The sequence below is a fragment of the Podarcis filfolensis genome (genome assembly GCF_964270895.1).
Source record: "Podarcis filfolensis genome assembly, chromosome: 1".
NCBI lineage: Eukaryota > Metazoa > Chordata > Lepidosauria > Squamata > Lacertidae > Podarcis > Podarcis filfolensis.
Genome location: NC_139604.1, coordinates 55,950,219 through 55,972,648, shown reverse-complemented (window position 1 = coordinate 55,972,648; position 22,430 = coordinate 55,950,219). Strand labels below are relative to the sequence as shown.

Sequence of the window (22,430 nt, the reverse complement as noted above, 5' to 3'; positions counted from 1 at the left end):
GGAAAATCATTTTTATTGGCAGTCACAGCAGAGGACTAAAACAGAAAAGGACCACAGAAATCAAGTCTCAAGGCAAAATAAACTTTAACCGCATACAGGGCCACCAGCACACTCCTTGGAAAACAAGAGATGCTGAGAAATCCTCTCACCAAGTTAATATATAACACAGAAAATATATCTCAGAAAACTGGAAATCAACCCTCCATGGTCAGGTTACTGCTGTTAAATGTGCACCTACTGGAATGTGAAGGAGCAAAACCACCCACAGTCATTCCCCTAACAGCAGGGGCTGTCACAAAAACTGCGAGAAAGAGAATCGTTAGTCCCATTTTCACAAAGCAAAAATAAACAAATATTTAAATGCACACCATAAATTCCTTAAGGGCCGTTTCAGTGTTGCCTAGGTAATCCAGGCTACCCGATAAAATCTCGATTCCTTGTCTTGCACTTCCCCATTTTGATGAGACACAAATATTGTATTGGGACATACCCAAAGCTTGAAAGCTTTTTGCTAGTTCCGGGCTGTAGCTCAGTGCTAGAAGACATGTTTTGCATGCAGCAAGTCCCAGGTTCAATCTCTGGCATCTCCATGTAAGAAAGACTCCCTTTCTGAAACCCTGTAGAGCCACTGCCAGTCAGTGCAGGCAATACTGAGCTAGAGAGACCAATGGTTTGACTTGGCAGAGGTCTGCTTGCTATGTTGCCAAGCCTAGCACTGCCGACAAAGGAAGATGTACTCCTGGCAGAGTGTAGGACAGCTAATAAACAAGCACTGATCACACAAAGGATACCAGTGGCAACACATTTTCTTAACTCCCCTCTTCTTAGCACACTTTACTCCATTTTGATCAATGCTCGATCCCAATATCATAACTTCACCATTCTTTCCCTCACCCTTGAAGCATGACATGCTGCATAGCAGGGGTAGGGAACCTGTAGCCCACCATTTGTTAAGGGACTCAACAGCCAACCATCAAGGACTATGGAAGTTGAGTTCTTCTAACGACATCTGGAGTGCCAGTGTTTCTCCAGCCCAGCTTCATAGACAGCCCTTGTACCTTTGAGTAGATGGCTACACACACCCTGTGTTCTCTCTGTGTGTGTTTGTGAAGATAAAGGAATGGACATTTGATGTTGACGATCTACAGGCTTACTTGGAATTAAGTGTACAGCAGCAAGCAATTGATGCTGTCTCACCACAACACATCCATTCAGTTACTGATTGCTGAGGTTATAAGGAAATCTTTAACTATTGGATGAACAAACTAAGTAAAGGGTTTTTTTAAGTAGGGAATTTTTATCTCCATCATACCTTCCCAAGGTATGAAACCTTCCCAAGGGCACCAGGTTGTCCACTGCTGTGATGAGAAGCCCAGTACAACAGTTCCTGTGTTCTTGATTAAACTGAACAACAGGCCACCTTCCTTGCCCATATAAAGCTGCCACAGTCAGAACACGGGTTCCAATGGAGCCCAATACAATTTGTTCTGACTGGAGGTGACTCTTCAGGGTTTCCCACTGAAATGAACACTGCTCTCCAATACTCTTTAATTTAGCACTAGGAAGCTTTTTTCTATCAAGGGTCATGTTCCCGCAAGGGTGAGCAGTTGGGGGCCACATGCTGACAGTGGACAAAGGCAAAGACAGTGGTGCTTGGGTGCAAAGCCAGAAGCAAGAAGTCTTCAACAGGCTCCCAGGGAAGGGACACTTTAGCTAGAGGTCTGAACTGAAAAGGCCCTTCACCCCCTCCTCCTTCCATTCATTTTGGTTCTCCTCCCCCACATTTCCACCTCTACCTCCTGGCTCCCATCACCACTACATGAAAGTAGGTTTAGATTCCCTACTCCTGCTTTAACTAGACGTGCCAGAGCTTCTACCTTGGGCTTTCTCGCATTTGCAGTCCGAATCCTCCCTATGCTCACAGATCTTGGGGGACAAAAGAAACCCTTTCCCTGGAAGCATTTCATTTGCCAATATTGTGCAAGCTTTAAGACTTCTGGCAAAGCTGAAGCTCTGCAAGATCCCTCTAAGGCTATGTCGACATTAGTGGCTTAAAATGCAATGAGGTCATTGCCCCAATGTGTGTCAAGTCGCATGCGCTAACTACTATACACACCGGGTGGGGCAGGGATGTCATCACCTGATGCACATTACCTTTTGGGTTTCACCATCCCTGCAGCACTCACCCCTCAGTCCAATTCATGAAGCTGTTATCTGTGCATGAGCTGTCATCCTTAAATGCGCAAATCCTGTCTCAGATGTACACACACCTAAGCTGAACTGCAGAGTTAAGGTGCTTACAGGATAGCATTGCGGGTAATGTCATGTGTACATGGATTCAAAAACCATCAGTGGGAGTGTGCTAGATCCAGGGCACACAGTGTAATGCGCACACGGCCTCAGTCATAAGCAGTGTAGACCAAAGCTTTTTAGCTAACTAATCCTGTTCTCTGGAGCAAGATGCTCACCCAGTACAAATTCTGACTTTAAAGCCTCCAAGCATTTAGGCAGCAGCACCTTTGAGCCACTTCACCATATGAATCAGAAGGCTCCTATTTGTTCACTACTGATTTAGCTTTCTCTAGCCATTGGGAAACAACTTTTCCGTTTCTAGCTCATTCAGTGCCATCTAGTGGCCAGCAACAAGTTCGGTTGTGCTAAGTTTGTAGACTGTTAGTACTGTACCTTGGAAAAGAAAGTGAATGGAAGATCTATGAGAATCTCCCAGACCAATAAGCACATTCACATTAATGGACAAAAACATCATATTATAATTTTTAAACAAAACAAAATAAAGGAAAACCACAATCCAGTGTTTTGGTTGACAACAATGCATCAGGATTCCTAAAACATGGCATGCAAAAAAGCAAGTGGAAAAATGAACTTTGAACATTTTATTATGTACAAGCTTTTATACTGTTGCACCTTTCTACTGTCACCCAGTTCCCTTTCATGAAGGAGCAATGTTAAAGGGATTGGGTGGGTGTGAAAGAAGAGGCAATAAAGCACACATGGGCACCCCAAACCCAGGGTTATATTACTTGAAAGTCATTTCACTGTAACTTCTCATGAACTTTTGGGGCCACATGTTTTGTCATTCCTGAATCTATCTATCCCACATCATATCACCCTGGTACCATGAGTGAGTTGGTTATGCTACTGGATTATCTATGTTGGGTATTAGAGAGAGGAAATGTGCAAATTCATTCTGCTTTACTTTTTTTTAGTGGTTTTAATGTCTTTATATATATTACCAGACAATGTTTACTGCCCTAGGATCCTTTAGAGATGAAGTTTTGGGGGGAATTTTTTAAAGAGATATAACTTAACTAATGAACAAATATCTAGCTGTGACTAACAACAAAGAAAGGTAAGTCACTATTGCAATCCTACTCCCCGGTGCCAGGTGGGCAGGACTGATCCTGAGGGAGTGTGTGGCCTGCCTAAAGCCACTTAAAGAGTACATGGCAGGAAAGAACTGAACCAGGGGGTCCTGTGTCATAGCTCAAACTCTTAGTCACCACGCTGCTTCTGTGTGCTTTTAAAATTCTGATCTCAGCTATCATGGGTTGAACGGAGAGATGCATCTTAATAAATATTACAGTGAAGCCCCATTTCTACACAGAGACACTCACAGAGGAAGCCAACCCCCCCCCCCTTTGTGCCAGGCTGTGGGGGGAGTTGGACTGGGCTGAGGTTTCCGTCCAGCCTTGTTGGGTCTCCTGTCACTCTTGACACAGAACTCCCCCTTGCACCTGCTAAATGTGTGGGAAGATATACAGTGTGGTCAGTCAGTGGAAAACCTCAAAGCTTCACACCAGAGCAGCAATCTGCATCCCTCCTACCTGCTCACTTACTCAGTAATACTTATGACATCATCGTGATTCAGTTCTCTTCTCCTATGCACATGCCATTCTGTGACCCTTTTAAAATTGCTATTTTGTTATTGAATTCTACGAAGCACACCTATAGAGATTCAAAATAAAAGCATTCATGCAGCCCTTAGAGAGAGAAGGCAGGCTGCCTACCACATAGGAAATGCTCCCCTGTTTTACAAACCTTTGGCTTTCTAAAAATGAGATAGTACTCTGTAAGCTTTACCCTTTGCTCTCAGGAGTGCTGAAATTTCATTTTGTTTCCAAGCAGAAATCAAGGAGCACTGTAGCTAACGAGGATGGATTGCCATGCTACTGGTGCTGGATCAATGCTAGCATAAGTATAATGCTAAGGATAAGATTTGGGTCCTTTCATTTTTTCTGGAAAGGCCATAAAGGTCACTGGCAGCCCTCTGTGGCATCTCTCATTGCCCACAGAAGCCACTTCCAGCATTCTAGGCCACAGCTGTCTGTTCTTGGCAATTAAGGCAGACAGCTACTCAGAGAACATACTGTATGCAGGATTCCTGTTTTCGGCAGGGGACAGACAAGCGTGAAAGTACTAAGAAAGTGCTTAAATATTATTTGGGGGGGGTCACAAATAAAAAATAGCAACTCCAATTATTTTGAAAGAAAGTCATCATATTGCATTTTTCCTGGAATGAATGAGACTAGGGCATTCAAGAAGAATGGCAACGTATTCCGAACCAGCAGAGGGAGCTACAAAGTTGGTCAGAATTGTTTGCTACAGCTTAAGACCCGTGGAACCTTTAAAATAAATTAACATATTTTGACATTTAGCGATAGGATCATATTACCACTGGAGTTTATTTAAGAACTTATTTTAGGGGGCATAAAAATATATTCGGTCTTGTTTTTTTACCTTGAAAAACATTGAGATGCCTTTAATTTATTTTTATTTTTAATGAGAGGAGGAGGAGGAATAAGAAGAAGATTCTACACAACTACCGCAAAGTTAGCAAGTCTGCATCAATTCTTCTCCTGCTTTGATCTCAGCAGGTGGGATTGGATTTATTTATGCTCATAATCATACCACAAAATACTCCTACTCCGTACAGTTTTCTGGCCACACAGAAAGTAACAGAGTTTCTATTAACATTGTTTGTGGTGGGAGATGATTGTCAGCCATCCACCCCCAGACCTGAAGCATCATGCCAGTCTAATAGTGTGAGGTACTCTGTAAGTAAGAGGAATTGCCAATCATCCTGTACTTTCTCTTTCCCAAACATAGCCACAGTAATTCCCCAACCAGTTTGTTGTTGTTGTTGTTGTTGTTGTTGGAATACAGCATTTAACCAAACCCTCAGAAAGAGTCCAAGACCAAATTACATAAAATTGTATCTCTCTTTCGCATATTTCAAATTGGTGCAAATGCTATGTCAATTTCAATGCAGGCAACATTTCATACAACAAGCAGCTTTCCAAGGAAAGTCTCGATGGGCTGTGTTCACATGCCCACACTGAATCCACTCATGTTTCTGTCCATGAACCAGAGGAACCTTAAACTAGACCTGTTTTATGCCAATAAAATTTATCTACTCCCAACAGCAAAGATGGCTGATCACCAAACCCTTGCCCATGCCCATGTTCATTGAAACTCAGCTGCTGTTGTTAAATACCATATTTTTTGCTCCATAAGACTCACTTTTTCCCTCCTAAAAAGTAAGGGGAAATGTGTGTGCGTCTTATGGAGCAAATGCAGGCTGCACAGCTATCCCAGAAGCCAGAACAGCAAGAGGGATTGCTGCTTTCACTGCGCAGCAATCCCTTTTGTTGTTCTGGCTTATGAGATTCAGAATATTTTTTTTTCTTGTTTTCCTCCTCCAAAAACTAGGTGTGTCTTGTGGTCTGGTGCGTCTTATAGAGCGAAAAATACGGTAAATCCCTAACTAAACAACAATTATACTGTGTAGACTTTTTAGAAGTATTTAAAGGTTATGTAGAATTAAGACGTGCTATTTCCCAAAATTAAATACTTGTTGTCATTTTGAATTAAAGCCCACCATGAAGTATAGGGGGAAACTTTCAATGCCATGCTAGAAAATCTTCCCAAACTCCAACAAACATCTTACAGTAGGCAAATCCAAAGATGGGGCAATAATGAGAACTGCCCAGTATTTTCTATTACAATCCCTGCTTTTCAAGCACTTGCAGCTTTGATGACATATAGTTTTGCTTTTCTCTCATTTCCCACCCCACCCCTCATTTTGCACTTGTGCTATCTGCCTGAAGGATGATTTTCAGAACTAAAAGGGTTCTGTTGTATTCGGGAATGAGACTGATTCACGTACGTGACAAAGAAATGTTCCGACTAACTTCATTGCTTCTGGGATTGGAAATTAGGAAGGCTGACATTGGGCAATATCCAACATCTGAGAAACAGCTTTTATGTATGTACAATGCATGTTAAGTGCTTTGAAGTGCATTGTATACATGCTAGATTGAATTTTATTTATTTAAATTGATTTAAAATATCACAAAAATGTTTTTGGTTTGTTTTTTAACTCAGAAACTATGAAACTGAAGGCATTAAGCTGATGGCCACTGTCAACAAAACCTGTAGCAGGAACAAAAATTCCCATTTCACAGCATGGTTATTTGAAGGCAGGATGATTAAATATAAATGAAACAGGGGGCCAAAGGGCATGATGAGGAAGGCGGCATTTCCACTATCTTGCACTCCTAAGTGACATGAGCATCGCATATGGGGAACAGGATTACTGAGTTAAAGAATCATTCCAGAGCTCTATATATTTAATGAAGCCAAGTAATTTCTACTCAAGAAGAGATCTTGATTGCAAGACAACACATTTCTCTCTCTTCTTGCCCAACCCAAGCCACCCACTGCCACTTCTGACCTAGGTAGGCCAGAGTTTCTTCTGCCCACCTCTCAACTGGGCAGGCTACTGCTAGAATGAATGAAAAAGGGGAAAGAGAGGAAGGAAGGGCAATCCACACGCCCCAACCTATTCCATTAATGTGTGAGTAAAGAGCAACAATTTCTCTGGAACTTGGTCATATTGGCCTTCCCCACAGCTAGTGTGAAAAGTGTCTGCTTATAAATAAATAAAAAAACCTCTGCTGCTGAGTAGGAAGTCTGACCATTTGTGCTCAGGCAGCTCAGCTGACTGGCAAACAGCTGAGCCCAAAATATACGAGTGCACAGAGATTCCAGGTCTCACGAACTCTGACCAGAGTTAAAGGGACTTTATAGCCCAGCTGTGTAATGGAAAGATGATATATACAAAAAGTAGCAAGTCAATATGGCTGTATGTACACATGTACAGAGTTTTTAACTGTGTCGTAAAATGAGGCAGAGGCTCTTTCTCTACATGGGCATTTCCTCCAGATATCACCCAGTGAGCATCCTGATTTGAACCATGGTCTCCCAGGTCCCTCCTGGCAAATAGAAGGGGAAGAAATGGAGGCAGTGAGAGATTTTACTTTCTTGGGCTCCATGATCACTGCAGATGGTGACAGCAGCCACGAAATTAAAAGACGCCTGCTTCTTGGGAGAAGGGCAATGACAGGCCTAGACAGCATCTTGAGAAGTAGAGACGTCACCTTGCCAACAAAGGTCCGTATAGTTAAAGCCATGGTTTTCCCAGTAGTGATGTATGGAAGTGAGAGCTGGACCATAAAGAAGGCTGATCGCCGAAGAATTGATGCTTTTGAATTATGGTGCTGGAGAAGACTCTTGAGAGTCCCATGGACTGCAAGAAGATCAAATGCATCCATTCTTAATGAAATCAGCCCTGAGTGCTCACTGGAAGGACAGATTGTGAAGCTGAGGCTCCAGTACTTTGGCCACCTCATGAGAAGAGAAGACTCCCTGGAGAAGACACTGATGCTGGGAAAGATGGAGGGCACAAGGAGAAGGGGGCGACAGAGGATGAGATGGTTGGATAGTGTTTTCGAGGTTACCAGCATGAGTTTGACTAAACTGCGGGAGGTAGTGGAGGACAGAGGTGCCTGGCGTGCTCTGGTCCATGGGGTCACGAAGAGTCGGACACGACTAAACGACTAAACAACAACAACAACAACTCCCAGGTCCTAGTCCAAAACACTAGACCATACTGGCTCTACAAAAATCCAACATGTATACAATAATCCTTACCCAAAAAAACCTGTAAGGTAAATCAGTACAGTGGTACCTCTGGTTACGTACTTAATTCGTTCTGGAGGTCCATTCTTAACCTGAAACTGTTCTTAACCTGAAGCACCACTTTAGCTAATGGGGCCTGCTGCACCACCACCGCCGCACGATTTCTGTTCTTAACCCAAGGTACTATTTCTGGGTCAGCAGAGTCTGTAACCTGAAGCGTATGTAACCCAAGGTACCATCATCTCCCATTTTGCTGAGCTTGAGAGACCAGCTTGCTAAGGTCACACAGGAAGACAGCAAGTGTGACTTAGCACTGTTGCTTTTTCTGCCCTAAGACAAAATGCATAGTTCAACTTAGAGAGTTCTCTGCCACAGGATGTAGAAATAGGCACCAGCTTAGAGGCCTTTAAAGGAGGGATTAGATAAATTCATGGAGGATGAGGCTATTTCTGCCCATTAGTCCGGATAGCTGTATACCGGTACCTTCAGGATCAGAGGCAGCACAATACCGAATGCCAGTCACTGGGGAGTAAAAATAGGACAACAACCCCGGTGCTCCTGTCCTGCTTGGGGACTTCCTAGAAGTACCTGGCTGAAAACTGCAGAATCACAGAATTGTCGAGTAGGAAAGGACCCAGAGGGACATCTAGTCCAACCCCCTGCAATGCAGAAATCCTTTTGCCCAATGTGGGGCTTGAACCCACAACCCTGAAATCAAGAGTCTCATGCTCTACTGACTGAGCTAACTTAATGGATTAGTGTTGTGACGCATCCATGCAGGGGCATCCTTGTGTAAGGAGCTCACACTGAAAAACCAACAGGCACACCATGTAAAACAGCAGCGTATCTGTGGCTGGGGTAATGCTTCCCTCTCTTAGAATAGATTAAAGGCTACACGATCAAGAAGTGTAGGTAACAGCAGCAAGAATGCTTAGAACAAGTGAAATGATAACATTTCACATCCTAAGCAAGAGAGCACTTGGGACAGTTTCCTGTGTATTAGAAACAGGCTTCGCTTGGGAGGCCAAGTTCCTTCCAACAGAAAGGAGGTTCCACCACAAGAAGGCATGCAGTAGGGGCAGATGTGCATTTTAACCTCTTCTGTGCTGTAATCTGAGACCACTAGACAATGGGATGCAGGGAGAGGAAAAGACGAAAAGAAATATGTTTCAACAGAAAGGAGAACTCTACTGTAGGGGAATTCTAATGTCAGAAAGGGTCAGAGACAAGGATTGTTGTGCTAACAGGCTTCCCCCTTTCCTTTTCTCTTTTTTAAAAAATGAGTGTGTGGTCGAGTTTACCCCTTATTTGCTATCCTGGCCAAGGCATGAACTATAGCTCTGGACCAATGTTTCCCAGACTTAACACACATGAGGGCACACTTTAATGAATTAAAATTGGAGGCATCCTTCATCCTTCAAAAAGGACAGCATGTTTATAATTTCTTGATTATGTCCCAGGACAACTGGCAGTCACCCTCCTTGGCGCTGCAGGACAGTATAGGTAATACTACTGCTTGGTGTCCCATCATCCCACTGGCACAGTCAGATGTGGTTCAAGGATGAGTTGGTGATGCTTCAGAGATTGCTTCATCTATATGAGAAATGGGATAGATCAGATAACCTTTGTATGTCTTTGCTTCCTCCGTCCAGTTGATGCCAATAATGCATACAGGCTCCCTCTCCAACGGGCATAGAATTGGAGGGTGGATGCATCCCATATGGTAGCTTGATTTTTCAAGACACACATTAGAACACTAGAGTGTCCCAGCATACGTACTTTGAGAATCAATGCCCAAGACAAACAAATGCCACCCTGACTTTCCAGGGGTTTTTCTGATATCTCGAATGGAGCATTTCAAAGCTCAAGTTTAAGCTACGCTTTCACTCACAGCCATTGTAAGACTTTTCTTTCAGGTAACCACCTACATGGGAAGCACCTTTTATTGGTAGCTGAACATACAACTTTGCAAACCACGTGCAATAATCAATTAAAATATAAAGTGGTGCTTAGGACAGAAAAAACAAGCAGACAAAAGGATCAGCTGTTTAAATAACAGCGCAACATCCTTATTCACTTTCAGTAACAGGTGCTGATTTGTCAGTCATCCTTTACTAATACTAAGGCACTGACAAAAGTCTTTACTGTTTATTATAGGGACTTGATGAAAGCCTTGATGCAGTTCATTTTTAATGATCTGCTGTGCTAATATCCCAAGGCCCTGTGGCAACCATAGGTGTTGATGGAAGATAATAGAAGGAATATGAATGAGTTACAACACTGGGGACTCCTTAGACCAGAAGGCCTTGGTTTGCTAATCTGCAGGATCTGTTAGCAACACGGAGAAAAGCCAATGAGCCTTCCTTCTCCCCTGTATCTGGATTCTGTGCAGCTTGGACAAGGAAGAGATTTCCTTCTAACTCAGCACTGAAAGAGAGGCAAAAGTTCCACTCCTGGATGGTTGGAGGCACATAAGCACTATAGAATGAATGATATGGTTTCATTCCCTAGCTTTTGGATCTTGGCTGTCACACATTCAACGCATGTCTGCATACAGTACATGGGGCAGGCACTCAGAGCAAGAAAAAACAGCAATGTGCATCACAGGACCCTCTGTTCTTCCCCACTACTCATGGTCTTCACCATATGGGCAGGGGAAAAAGAGGCATCCTCCCCTTCCCTTGGAATGAATAGGGCACAACAGACTCTCCCACCCCAGCTCAAGAGAAACCTGTAAGGAAGAAGACACACACAAAGAACTAATTATTATTAAGATTTCTATACCGCCCTTCATCCAAGGATTACAGGGCGGCTTACAATACAAAAACACAAACATCTTCAAAAGCAGTTAGTATGATCTCCTCAGTTCGTTATCAATAATCACTTCAGACCAAATTCACAGTTACACTAAATCCTGTGCCACTTGATATGCAAGCGGGGCCCTAAACACGGACCTAAATCTGGGTAGGGGCACTTTCTTCTTGACGTCGTCACACAGAAACACTAAGGATCAACATGCCATTGAGCAAATCAATGCATTTGTCAACTTGCAAGGTTAGTGCCGTGGAGAAAAGCCAATGAACCCTGCAAGTCCCTGGCATCTGAACTCTGCACAGCTTGGACAAAGAAAAGAGTTCCCTCTTGCTCAGTGCTGAGCTCAACTTAATTGTTTCATCCACATCCAGTGTCTGTCCCCACCTAGAATATTTATTTATTTTTCATTTTATTGTCAAACAGTGCAGCCTGTTCTGGCCATGCTTTCTGAGCAAATGAAAACTCTAGAGTTTGGTCTATAGTGGGATGGAAAACCACATTTATCTTGTTACAACAACCACCAAGAGTCTTATGTGACACCTTAAAAACTAACTGATTTATGGTGCTTACATACTCAGATAAATAATTACACAATTTGTGCAGCCTTGTTCCTTGTTCCCCACTGCTCTGCAGGGAAGCCAATCAGTCAAAAGGATAAAACAAACTCTTGCAGTTAAGCATGTTTATGAGGTGGGGGAAACTAGAAAAATTAGCTGAGTTCTGGAGGCAGATGGTATCATTAAACTTTACAATTGTTTGAGATTATAATCTAGTTTGACCGGAGGAAACAAATGATAGTTTAGACGCTCATTGACCAGCATTGTTTGCTTACTGGGAACCAGAGGAAATTGCTTAATCGCAGATTGGCTGAACTCAACTTTCTTCATAATGTATATGTACCCGTATTTTTCCGTCTATAAGACACCCCCATGTATAAGATGCCCCCCTATTTTGGGGGGCTCCAATTTAAGAAAATGAGGGGAGATACTATCCATGTATAAGATGAGCCCAGATTTTGAACATTAGTTTAGAGTAAAAAAACATAGTCTTATACACAGAAAAGTACTGTAATTTATGTGTAGAAATTATTATGAACGGCAAGAATTTAGGAATTTCCATTTATCAGTTAAACATATGGATGTGCTTTAATCAGGATTAAAATATTTTCAGCCCTCCAGGGGCATCATATGGGTAGATTCTGATTAGGGGAATTCCTTTGTGGGGGGGGGGAACTGTCTTCGGTCAGGGATAGGCTCCAACCCTGGCTGCTTGGCTCATATGAAACCAGGACTGGTGAACCTGAGCCTCTCCAGATGTTGGACTCCAACTCACATCAGCCTTAGGTGGCATCTGGAGGGCCAAAGCTCACCGTTCCTGCATCAAGCTTTCATAAGAGATTAGAAAGTTAGTACCTCAGTCCCTATTTCAAGTACCTTTGTGGCACAACTGTGAGCTATAGAGGGAGGGCTTTTAGGTTAGGAGGTCTCCTAGGCAAGCATCTCTCATTATTTACAGAATAAGAATCTTTTAAAATATGTTTCAAATCATCTAGCACTGGACTGTCATAAGGAGGCAGCGCTCATGCTGCTGGATACAAATATTTAGTAGATTCTCTACTCTACCCTTCTAATGCACAGTATCACTTTGACGGCCGCATCCTGCAGGCCCGTACTTCTTATTAGGCGTAAGAGGACCATGCTGCTGTATTAATCTCTCCACTACCTGAAGGTAATTACAAGAACCTCCTAGTGTTCAAGGAATGGTTGATTTCTTTGTGCAAACATGATTCCTGGCTGCTTTTGGATCTTCATTGGTTCTATGTTTCTTCAGTTTTGGAAATGAGAATTTAGCATTAGGCCGTATCTCACACACCAACTGGTGTTGTTCATGAGGGGCAACTTCTGAGAACAGAACCTCAGCACTTTTAATTTCTGAGAAATCATCTTTGACCTCAGTGCCTAAAATGCAAGGTACAAATCAAACACTTGTAAAATAAGGAACACAACTGACACATGGGGGGGGGGAGGGATAACAGAGCTATTGGAACCAATTGTACTATCTTTAGAAATGTTTTTGCATGAGACAAGAGGGCATATTTCATAGGCTTATCGACACTGGAAATCTATAGCACGGGGCAACTTTAGCTAACAATCCTGAGCATCTTTTTTTGAAACAAAACAAATCAAAACCTTTAAAAGGTTAGCCCTGTGGGATTCAGTAAAACTTCAGGGTAAATTTGGGATTAGGCTTTACTACAGATGGCTCAGGTGGGGGGGGGGGAATCCAACAACTGCAGGACAGCAAAGAAGTGTTTCACCAAAACAAGCAAGCAAGCTTAATTTCATAAGGATTTTAAGAAACAGGTATTCAGTTCTGGAGTAGCAATGTGGGGAAATGAAAGGAAACAATCTTAGATAGACAATCAAATGGAAATTAAGCTCTGCAAAATCACATCAAACAAAAGAGACCACACACTTCACAGAATGCAAGATGCAAGTAATCATACTTGTGGTACTGTCTAGGATTGGTTCTGAAGCAGGTCAGAAGATGACTGCATTCCTACCACTAGAGATTTTAAGTGCCACCTTTAAAAGTATCCAATTTTCAACAGCAGAACTCTTACATGGTGCTATCAACTGTGACTTAAGCATGACAGTGAAATGTCCGTGTTTCCCTGGATTAAACATGAATTGGTGACTGGAAATGGACTGACCTTTTGCTTCCATGTTTGTTGTTGTGAGGAAACTCCAATATTTAAACACTCATGGACCACCCACAACTGATGGCGAATTCCATGCACAGTGCCATTTAAACATGCACCATAGTTAAAATGAAAAATACAAACAATCCCTAATTGCATGTGTGTGAAATCATGTGAGATGGCAGGCCACCATGAAAAAAACTTGCATTCACAAAGCTTTCCATATAGCCAACAGTTCTCTCCCTAGAACCAAAGAGGCAGCAAATAGACAAGGCAATCTCTTTTTTTATGAGTCCAATTTGAATTAACAGGTTATCATATTCTCTTATCTGAACAGTTTAAAAAGAATATCTGATAACATCCTTTCACAGTTTAAATTAAAGTGGTATTGAGGAGGGTTTTGGTTGTGGAGGGGAAAAGGAAGAATTCCACTACTCTAAATTTTTGAAGAATGATAAATTGACTCTGTTTTACTTCACTTGGGACTAATTGACAACTCAGAGATAAGGTGACATGGGGATATGATCGGAATGTGACCTCCTCACATAGTGCACACCATGAGCCCTTCCCATTAATAAATTACCTTCAAGACTAGGAAGAGCAGAAAGGGATCCGAGAATGTTCAGCTGACTATCTTGCTAGGATAGCTTGAGATGGTTTGTTTAACCTTCAGTCTATTTGCCCACACTGTGCAGCTCCGTTCAAGCATTAAATATTGCAGACAGACTCAAAATGGGCATTTGATTCATTTTCTTTGTTCTCAACAGAAGAGGAAATCACAGTGATTGGATGTCTTTGTGGAAAGAATTTGCACCAGAGTTGAAAAAAATATCACTTGGTTCCAACATATGGTGGTCTTTAAATGAAAGGGGAGGGGAACTCAACTAAGCAAGCAGTATAAACACATTTGCATGGCATTTCTATCCTCTAACAGCAGCTATTGAATAATAATAATGATAATAATAAAGGATTCTCATTTGAGGCTTTAATTTACCCCCATAATTATCACTTTCTAAAAAGGAAAGGAAGAGAGAAAATAGATATTCTGGTAAGGATTATAAAAATCAAATTGCATCAGAAGGAAACGGAAAGTCCTCTAATTCAACTGTCTGCCCTAAAAGTGAATCATCCACATTTTGGCAGATTACATTAACCTCTGCAGATTACATCATGTGGATTACAGCATGCAACATGTACAGAGCAAGCTCAAATAGAAGTGTACCGTGTGCCAAGAGTGCCTACGGGCAAGGAAAAGTTTGGCAAAAGATTCCAGATGAATTAAGAGAGTTAATTGCTGTCACATTCTATGGAAGAAGCTCTCATTCTGCCCACTCCAAGGATGCTAACCAACCAGAACTGGGGGGTGGGAGGTGGGCAGGAGGAATCCCTTCCACCCCTACTATTATAATAAGATCCTGAGCATAAAACAAAAACTATCCACAAAGCATACTTAACATAACACTTCCTCAGATGGAGCAACAAGAGGAAGACAGCTATTTTCTTTAAACTTTTACTTATTCTCTGCTTCACCCACTCATCCACTCCAATGAGAGTTGCCGAAATTAGACCATAATTACCGTAGATCCCTTCCCTTTTCTGGCAAATTGGTGCCAAAATTACACAAGGCTTACAGTGATAGAGGCTAAACAGTATGAACTGAGGGCATATAGATTAATTTGGCCTATTATAGGGACATAGGAAGCTGCCTTATACCGGATCAGACCACTGGTCCAACTAACTCAATACAGTCTAAAGGGTCCAGGGGTTCAGGCAGAGGACAACCCAAAACCCTACCTAGAGATGCCGGGGATCAAACCTGGGACCCCCTGCATGCATAGCAAATACTCTGCCCAATTACGAATACCATGGTAAGTACCATATATCAACCGTGATTATCACTTAGATGAAATGTATTGTTGGGTTTTGCTTCTTATGAAAAGCCACAGACAGAAAGTCTTTACAGAGGGTGGTGAACACAGCACATGATATCATGGGCTGTCCCCTGAGCCCGCTAGATGACATCACAAAGGATCGTTACCTTAGGAGAGTGAGAAAAATTCTCAGGGACGATTCACACCCCAGCCAGCACCTCTTTAATCTTCTACCCTTGGGCAGGAGATATAGAAGTATAATCAGTCATACCAACAAGCTAAAAAACAGTTTCTATCCATGGGTTGTTAGGCTGCTGAATGGAAAATAATATAGTGCAACTGACTTTTGGGGTTGGTGTGTTGTGCGACAAGCACACAGAGTGCAATGAGATTGAGTGTTTGTTGGGGGGGAGGCTCAGTTAATTTCATTGTACACAGGTTGTACATTGACAATAAAGGTATTATTATTCTTATTATGAAAAGCAATTCATAACAATAGCAAAGTAAACAGTAGACCTTCCATGCATAAGAAGTTCCACGCTTCTGATGGACAGAATTTGGAGGTCCCATCCCAGTCCCCCCGTCCCCCAGTTCTTTTATTCCAACTTAGTCTGAAGTTAGACATTAGGATTCCAGGCATGGTAGTGCTTTGGAGATCAACGTGCATATAGGGCTGCAAGGAAAATCAGTTTGACACCTCACAACTTGTGCTGTGGCTACCGCTCCAGCTACTTTTAAGAAGAAAATCACATGAAGAGTTCTAGTCATGGACTTTAGCATAACACATAGTTTGGCCCTTGACATGAATGAGTGATTATTAGTCAGGAAGGAAAGCAACTCACACAACTTGCCCCATCACATTGCTTTCCTGGAATAAATGGGTCCTTTTGTTGAGAAGACTCAACGGTTTTCAAATCCAGCCCTGAAGTGATTATAGCCAACTCCTTTCAGGTAGCTTTTTTTCTACTGGAATTAAAACTACAACTGAAAATAGTTCCACCACTAGTAATTGTACTTTATTTGACCACTAGCAACTGTACTTTACAGGACCCTCATCTCTGACCTCTAATTCCCAATTTATGAGCATAATTAAATTTGCTTAGATGTACTCTGTAGGTGACAGCACACAAAATTGAGCAGCATAAGTAATAAGTCTGCAACCCAAGAGCTCAACAGTGTGTCGTGCCTATGGAGCTTAGTTTTCTTTTTTTATTAAAAATCTGGATATCATGGAAATAATATTTAAGATGTAGAAAGTCACTGGAGACAGTCTGATGCCCTTGCAGAGCCTGTTCACAGTTGAAAGAGGGCAAAAGAAATTCATCTCATATTGGAAAAAGGATTGATTGTGTGGGAAAGCAAGAGTGCAGTTTTGCAGCTGATCCAGACAGCATATGAGTAATGCATTCCACAGACACTGGAATTGTTCGAGAGATGGGTCCATGCAGATCTGAACGTGAAACCAACTGGGTGTGACCCACCTCAAACACATACTGGATTTTTTTCCACCCTCAGGCGGCTAAGTTTTCCTAAAAGCTACATGGCAATGATCACCTTATGTGTGGCCTGTGCAACTTGTGACCCATCAAGCCAAGCACAGTCCACCAGCAATCTATGGCAGCCCAACAGGGGCTTAATAAACGTTCTTCTGCCAAGCCTTAAGCAAACCAGCATGGCCCCATATCCTATTTATGGTGGGAAATGGAGATCCATCTTTTGCTGTAACCCCTTTTCAGAAATGAGGCACAATTTTTACTGCAGCTGGCAGGAAGGGCAAAAAACCCACTGCGGTCATGATTTTAAGTACTGAGAAGTTCACTCAAGAGTTACTAATGTTAAATCATCACAGCTTTCCATGAGCTCTTCTTGTTCTAAGTGCTGCCTACAGACTTGCACAACATTCATCCTGTTCCCACACTTAGTCACGTTCACCACAAACACAAAACAAGAGACACAGACACATATAAACTTGTTTACAAAATACAAAGGCCAACTGAGAAAAGAGAAAATGCTTGACCCTGACTTTACAAATCCATTCTATTCATCAGATTAAAGGGAAACTATATTTTTGTCTGAAAATTAACTTGTGGAGGAAAGATCATGTCTAACAAACTTGACTTCCTCACTACTTAAATCTTAAAGCGTGCTGCATGTGTGGCAGAATTCAGAAATTCATTATTGCTTATGCCCGTAAGTGCAACATGAAGGATCCCCAATACTATGAGCATTCCTCTTTTCCATTCAAAATTCAGCAGTACAAAATTACAAGTGATACGCTTGGGAACTAATAATAAACATGATCCTGCCTTGATGCAGCGAGTGGGAGATGGTCTTTTGTTCCGTTCCGGTTCTAGGACTTTGCTATTAGCTGGATATGGGTGAGGATGAAAACTTTCAAAGGATATTATCTGTATCTCACAGTTACTACAGCCAGCAATGTAATATAGGGTAGTATTCACCAACTATGTCCTGTCAGCACAAAAGATTATGGCCAGCACAATGGGATTCCCCACTCCCAGCTTCTACCTTCACACACACCCTGTGTCCTTTCCAAATCTGCTCCAGAATATTGGACAAACCCCTAGAGCTGATTTAGGGGGCACACGGGGGAAGAGAGGGAGAGACTGTTCCAATGCAGAAGCAGAAATCTTTGTGTTGCTGGAATAACTATGTTTGCTCCCAATCATAGTTTCAAAAGCAGAACAATGTACAGTGGTACCTCGGGATGCGAACATGATCTGTTCCGGAGCCCCGTTCGCATCGTGAAGCGAACACAACCCGCGCCTGCGTGTGCGCGGGTTGCGTTTCGCCACTTCCACGCATGACGTAATTTTGACCGTCTGCACATGCGTGTGCAGTGAAACCCAGAAGTAACACGCTCCGTTACTTCCGGGTTGCCGCAGAGTGCAACCCAAAAATACTTAACTTGAAGCACATTTATCCCAAGGTATGACTGTAATGTTATACTACTACAGTATAGATTAATTATAATATTTCTACTAGAAATTAATAATGCCAGTTCACAAGGCACTCATGTCATTACAGGGAACTTCATGCTTTGCTTAGGGTAACTATGTTCTTTACAGATGAATTCAGAGCCAGTGCACACGCAATATGCAGTTACCATATAAAGCTTTAAATCACATTCTGCAGCAGCTGTCTCCACCAAACAAATAATGAAGCATCAGCTTGCAAATTTCTCCATGACAGTGCAGCAGACATTTTTACACATTTGCAGTCGTATAAAAACTCATGAACGTAGGGTTTATTTTCCGGGACTCCCTAGCCACTGAAATTGCAGGTGGAAAAAGTCCTCTCCATTTTATATACCTATACCCTAACATCATCCATCCCATAAAAGGGTGCCAAATATATAGTTTCCAAGATTACCCATGAAGGAGTATTTTCAGATAAAAAAAGCTTGTTGGTTAATTATAGGAGCTAAAAGGTGTGTCTTATAGTATAAACCAGGCTTCTCAACCTCAGCCCTCCAGATGTTTTGAGACTACAATTCCCATCATCCTTGAACACTAGGCCTGCTACCTAGGGATCATGGGAGTTGTAGGCCAAAACATCTGGAGGGCCGAGGTTGAGGAAGTCTGGACTAGATCCACAGAGTCCCTTCCAACTCTACAATTCTATGATTTCTATGAACCAAAATACCTCTGGGCAGGCACCAACAAAATTGTCAATTAGAATATAAGCTCAATAGTTTACTAGTGCCCACTAGCATTGATTTGGATTTTAACTGATTAACTGAATAGCCAAAATACATTTCATATTAGCCAGCTGTGCGTACAACTAGAACAAACCTTGGAGAAGCTGTTAATGTAACAAGGGCCAGGGAACATGATGGACAGACACAACCATAAGAGTGAGAACAAAGGGGAACAGACAGTACAAAGGAAAGTACCGTATTTTTCCCTCTATAACACGCAGATTTTTTCTCCTAAAAAGGAAGGGGAAATGTCTGTGCGTGTTATTGAGCGAATGTGTGGTCCCTGGAGCCAAATGGCAAAAAAAATCAGGCAAAAATCAAATCGCGCGTCTCGGAGAAGGGAAACCTGAAAAGAGGAAGTGGCTGCTTTCCTGCATTCTGCCTCAGGGTCTTACTGCCCACCCTCCTCTGTTTCCTTGCTGTGTTTGCTCAAACGGAACAAAGAGCAGGGAAAGCCCCTCCCCTCCAGGCAAGCAGAGGGGAAAGCAGAGTGTCGTCTCTGTGCTCCGGTGCTGCTGAAAACATGCAGGAGGGAGAGAGAGAGAGAGAGAGAGAGAGAGAGAGCGCGAGCTGGCTGGCTTGGGTGGGTAGGTGAGGGAAAACTTTTACCTTCCTTTCCTCCCTCCCGTTATACCCCTCTCCTGCATTCTTAGCCAGCTGCTTCTCTGCACACCCCTCTCGTGCTCCTTGTCCATTCTGTATTTTTCCTTCCTTCCCCACTTAAAATGTGGTTAAAAAGCATGGATCCACATGGATCCTCAGGATCTTTGCATTGGGTCACCCCAAATTCACCATCAGATCACATAGCATGTCCATGGCTACAGCCTGCCCCCCAAAAATCACACACGCACTGTTGCCTGGGGCTGCAATGGTGCAAAAACGTGGTTACAAAACATGGATCCTCAGGATCTTTGCATTGGGTCACCCCAAATTCACCATCAGAGCACATAGCATGTCCATGGCTACAGCCTGCCCCCCCCAAAATCACACACCCACTGTTGCCTGGGGCTGCAATGGTGCAAAAACGTGGTTACAAAGCATGGATCCACAGGGATTCTCAGGATTTTTGCATTGGGTCACCCCAAATTCACCATCAGATCACATGTCTGTGGCCACAGCATGAAGCACAAAAATGATACATCCACTGTTTCATTCAGAATGTTTTTTCCCTTGTTTTCCTCCTCTAAAAACGATGTGCGTGTTATGGTCAGGTGCGTGTTATCGAGCGAAAAATACGGTAATTCTGTAGTCCAAAACTTGGCTGATAAAGTTGCTGCTTTGTTTTCTATGACTGGGGCTCGACTTCATTGAGCAGGTGATGTGAAAGTGTGTGAGATGGGGGAGAAGAGTGAGATTTTAGGGACTGGGTGTGGCATGATGAACTGAGTCTATTAAGAGAGTATGAGAAAAAAGAGATACTGCACATTTCTTATGAAAGGTTTTGTTAGCAAGTTGTACTGATCACTGTGGATTTTTGAAAAGAAGTAGTTATAAATTGACGTGTCTTAAAATGCCCAAATATGAAAACACACATATCTTAGTACATGTAAACATGATTAAACAGATTGAAGCACGTCATTCAAATACTGCTGAGGAAAGGGATTTAAAAGAGGATGAGACTATTAGTGGCTACTAGCTACTAGTGGCTATAGGGGCTATGTCCTACCTCCACTGTCGGAAGTAAGGGTAAAGGGGACCCCTGACCATTAGGTCCAGTTGCGGATGACTCTGGGGATGTGGCGCTCATCTTGCTTTATTGGCCGAGGGAGCCAGCGTACAGCTTCCAGGTTATGTGGCCAGCATGACTAAGCCGCTTCTGGCGAACCAGAGCAGCGCACAGTAACACTGTTTACCTTCCCGCCGGAGCGGTACCTATTTATCTACTTGCACTTTGACGCGCTTTCAAACTGCTAGGTTGGCAGGAGCAGGGACCGAACAACGGGAGCTCAACCTTCTGATTGGCAAGTCCTAGGCTCTGTGGTTTAACCCACAGCGCGGAAGTAGTATGGCAATAAATGCCAGTTGCTGAGAATTTAAAGGGGACAGAGTGCTGCTGCTGCAGCAGCAGCTGCAGCTGCCCTCAGATCCTGGCTGCAGGCTTCCCATAGACATCTAGTTGGCCACTGTGAGGATGCTGGACTAGCTGGGCCTTTGACTTGATCCAGCAGGGTTGCTCTTCTGTTCTTCTTAAATTGTTTTCCAATTAGGGGCCTTTAAAATGGCTTTGGGATAACTTCATGGCTAACTTAAAAATGCACATAAGCTACTTTAGATAACAAAGTTTGCAAACAGGTGATCTGGTTTCAAATTCCAACACAATGCATTACTTCCCCACATTTAAAATTAGGATAATTACATCCTGTGGTTAAGGCTGATGGGGGGCAGTGTACACTAACAGTTGGGTGCTATATAAATTAACAACACATGCATCATATAATGCTGGCCTAACCCTTTCCAGAACAAGTTTAATTAATTTAATGTTTGAGAACTGATGGGTGCATGGAGGGATACTCTTAATGTAAATCGTGCCAGTGTTCATGGAACCATAATACAGTATTACGCAAAAGAATTGGCTCATTGGGTTTCTTTTCACATGTCACAATGCTGCCATTGTTCTGCTGACAATTGTTAATTATCTAGAAGCTGAAAAGCCTGGTATTTCCAGCCTACAGAAATGGTAAATTTGACTTATGGCAAAGGTTCCTTCTGTCCAATAGGTAGGAGGGCAGGTATAAGAGGGTTAATTTCTCTTCCAACTCAGATACATATTGGTGAATGCGTAACAATGTGATGTGTGAACCCTTTTTTGGATGGTCCAAGAATAAAAGGGTAGGGGGAGCATCAGCTTTGCAGTCTCCTTTTTCATGTTTTGCCATCTAACCTCTAGGTGAACTTTGTTCCCTTCCTTCATAATTCTATGAAAATTTGTACCTAAGATTTTAATTTGTCTCCATGTTGAAAGTAGTACAGTACAGATTCTAATGCATCTTTCCACCACTTTTAGGGCACAAATAGCTATTAAAAGATGCAGAAGCAGCAGAGCTGTGATTGGTCACAACAAAACATTTTTAGGAGAGGTAGATTTATAGCATGTGCTCGTGCCCACCAAATTTATGGGAGGCAGGGAAGGTCAACAGTCTGTTAGTCACAATAGTAAGTGAAGTAGAAAACCCTACCAGAAAAGGAGGAATATTACACACTATCCAAACCCTCATGTACCAGCAATGTTTTCCCACCAGGAACGCTACCTATCGAAAGGTTATTGCCCCAGCCACCTCAACTTTGCTTTTCCCTTTAGACAATGTGAATGTTTGGTTGCCAGTCG

The 22,430-nt window shown here is 42.6% G+C and overlaps 1 protein-coding gene across 3 annotated transcripts in view; it reads right to left on the bottom strand.

The window, feature by feature from the left end:
• COL18A1 (collagen type XVIII alpha 1 chain) overlaps positions 1-22,430 on the bottom strand; it is a 156,520-nt gene that overhangs the window by 107,721 nt on the left and 26,369 nt on the right. The gene's annotated exons all lie outside the window — the stretch shown is intronic.